This window comes from Limulus polyphemus, unplaced genomic scaffold (genome assembly GCF_000517525.1).
Source record: "Limulus polyphemus unplaced genomic scaffold, Limulus_polyphemus-2.1.2 Scaffold4934, whole genome shotgun sequence".
Classification (NCBI taxonomy): domain Eukaryota; kingdom Metazoa; phylum Arthropoda; class Merostomata; order Xiphosura; family Limulidae; genus Limulus; species Limulus polyphemus.
In genome coordinates, this window is record NW_013670544.1 from 25,062 (window position 1) to 28,574 (window position 3,513).

The 3,513-nt window shown below is 30.9% G+C and overlaps 1 protein-coding gene across 1 annotated transcript in view; it reads left to right on the forward strand.

The window, feature by feature from the left end:
• Positions 1 to 1,239: 1,239 nt before the first annotated feature.
• LOC106471880 (formin-binding protein 4-like) overlaps positions 1,240 to 3,513 on the forward strand; it is a 41,746-nt gene continuing 39,472 nt past the window's right edge. Inside the window, exon 1 of the mRNA XM_013932505.2 lies at positions 1,240 to 1,355. The gene's annotated coding sequence lies outside the window, so the exon portion shown is untranslated. The remainder of the gene's footprint in view (positions 1,356 to 3,513) is intronic.

The following is a 3,513-nucleotide window of genomic DNA, read 5'->3' on the forward strand; positions in this document are numbered from 1 at the left end:
AGTAAGGACTTGTGTCGCTAAAGTTTCGTCGGAACGAAGTTATGGAAAGTTAATTAACGAACGGAGACGTAACAATAGTCTTGGAATTTTTGTTGAAACATTTTTTGTGAGATTAGGCCTACAACTTTTGTCTAAGTGAACATAGTCTGTACATTCCTGATTTTTACTTCATTAATGGTCCCCAGGGAGTCAGTATTACGTTTCTGGAATTACAATGCTAAAATAAGGGGTTCGATTCCCTTTTGTAGACAGAGCACAGATAACCCATTGTATAGTTTTGCGCTGAAACTAGCGACATCTTTCGAAAGCATCCAACACTTCCACAGTAGAAATAAATAAAAATAATGTTTTGTTTATAGATATACATTTTTAGTAATAGATTTAAGCAAGTAATTTATGTTTTGTTTTTAACTGTGTCTTAAATTTAAGTTAATGTAAGACATACATAATATCTTTATCATTATTATTATGTCACAGTGAGTGCTAAGGTGCCAGAATGTTTAAAAACAATAATATCACAATAGTATTGATTGGTTACTGTTTGTTAGGGGGGGAAACAACAAAAGGACGAAGTAAAACAAAATAAGAAGACCCTAAGTCTGTTCCTGAAAGTGGGAAACAATGCCCCGGTGAATGGGAAATAGACTTTACGAACAAAAACTCAGGTGACCACCAAATCCATGTAGTAAGTGAACAACACTTTTACTTCTTTGGTATTCTACTTCATAGCAATTAGAAATACGAACTCAGAACTGTAGTGATTAGAAGTGAAATACAGAATCTCTCTAACTTGTGAAGAAGTGGCAGCTTTAGGAAAATATTTCAGTTGAGACTTCTCAATACTCAAATATAGGTTTTTGTAAAGTATAGGTGCACAGTATGAACACTCAAGGTGAACAGTGAGAGGTGAAAGAGTTGTGAAAGACTAACAACGTGGTTCTTCAGCAACTTTGAATATAACGTCGTCATTTTGCATGAGGTAAGCTTGAAAAGAAGATACATTTTAGAAATATCCCAAGTAAAAAAAATAACACAATGAAAATGATTATCAAATGATTAAAAGTTGTGATTCTACTTTACGTTTAATTTTATAATTTTGATTCTACTAGGAAACAATTGAAAAATTGTTATATTTTGTACTTACAATCTTTTGTAGTAAATATGTCTATTATTTACTTTTAATATGAAGCTTATGAAATATGTAAGTATGTATGTGAACAGAAACGACCTCTGGAGTGTATTTCAGTGTCTTTGTAATGGACCCTGACGTTGAGAATCCGTAGTTTTCACGTTTTAGTTGATGGTCACTTTTTGTTGTTGGTTATAGTCACTGATAGTGAAAGCATATATAATACGTAAGAATTTTTGTCTTATTTTTCTTTGGTTTTAAGATAATGTTACTTGATATTGGGCATTATGATAAAAACTTCAAAATTTGGGAAATGATATAACCTCGTTAGGATTAGGCTTAAGTCGGATATAGTTAAGTATTTTTGATTATGTAGGCTTAAAGTTTAGTTCAGCAACTTCAAATTTTTGTACTTAGGTCAACATTTGGGTTATATTACTGTTATTAGAGGAACAGCTGACATTGGTTTTGGTCACATTTAGTAAGTAACAATGATACTTTCTCTTAAACGCTTAAGAAAGTTTTCCTTAAGTCTAAGCCAAGTTTAAAGTTTAGTTATTTTGCCGAGATTGAGTTACAATAGCTATGATCAGGTTTTTTAGATGTCTTACATTTAGGATAAAATTTAATTCGTGCTCATTATCTCATATTTAGTTATTTCCACTGACCATATAATATAGGATTATATTGACACTGAGACCAAAACTTATAAAAAAAAATCTGGTTTGACTGTAAATGAGTGGCTGATTATTTCTCATTTCATGAATATTTATTTTAATTTTAAAATGCAACTCAGGTAAATACAAATATTTTTTTTCCTGTTGAAATAGGCTACCATTATTATATTAGCACTGTAGAATAGAGTGGAACTTAGCATTTAACTTTCAATTTCATTTTTTAGAAGTCAACTTCATAAAAATTAATACAAATTAGTTTCATAATGTCAAGTATTCCATTTAAAAGATTTACCAAGTTTCATGTTATATGACATCGGTAAGAAGAGAAATGCTGAAATTTTTTCTTTTCCTAATGAACACATGTTGAGTGCTTTTGTACAGTATTAAGGTTATCATATTTTATTTTCCATGACTATGTTAATGTAGATGATTGCCATACATATATGAAACTGTATATGAAGTATAAGTAATATCTTAACTGGAAACCTAATGAAAAGTGAAGTTAACATAAATAATGAAAAGCAAAAAACCTGAAATTACAAATTTAACAAACAAAAATCTTTAAAGATATTCTACAATATCATACATTAAATTATGAGCAAATTTTGATGGGAATAACCTTACCAGTGCTAAAGGAGAAAAGTATCTTGGCATTCTAGTTGATCAGTCTCTTTAGCTATCCAAGCAGTGTGCTGTTGCTAGTCGTGGGGCAAATAGGATTTCAGGTTCTTTTTTTTTTATAGAAATATTGAATACAAGTCTAAAGAAGTTATATTTTTATTATACAGGTCATTGTTTGGCCACATTTGCAATAATGTTTTCAGTCTTGACTGCCTTACTTTAAGAAGAACACTGAATTGTAAGATGTTCAGAGAATGGCTACTAGGATAATACCTGTGATAAAAATGTTGTCTTACTAAGACAAATTAAGATCTCTGAAACAGTTTTCTCTTTAAAAAAAGGAGAAGTGATAGTGGATCTAAATAAGGTGTTTAAAACTGTTAAGGGAATTAATAGTGTTGATACATCATCTTCTTTAATGGTGAGAATGGTAGGACAAGGATACATTAATTTGGAAGGTCACAAGTCTCAAGGCTTGATAATTTTTTTAAGTGAAATGGACAATCTTTGGGTGTTTTTTTTTCATTTTAAAGGTTAGTTTAGTAGATGAATGGCTTAGATGGACCAACATGTCCCTTGTTGTCCTTAAATTATATTTATGTTAACTTGACTTGTCATTAATTTGGCAGGTCAGAAGTCACGAGGCTTGGTAACTATTTGAGTGAAACAGACAAGCTTTGGGTGTTTTTATTTTCATTTTAAAAGTTAGTTTAGTGGATGAATGGCCTAGATGGACCAATAGGTCCCTTGTTGTCCTTAAATTATGGTATAGTTAATTTTTAATGTTTTATTTTCCTTTCTTATCCTTTACCACTTATTATTCATCTTGTCATATTACAGTGTGTCTGTCAGACATGCTCAACACTTCAGCAAAATTTTCATGCACTATGTGATATCGTAAGCCTTGAGAGCTGACACAAAGTATGATGTATATTTAATAATGAAAGTCTTCCGGATATTTCTAAAAAATCCTGAAAACCTCCGGAGGAACACATTTTTTAAAATTATTTATTGGATTTTCGTGTTCCATGCCATAGATAAACGTTTATGCAATCGCGCGGTTTGTTTACATTCGGCGAATGAGTT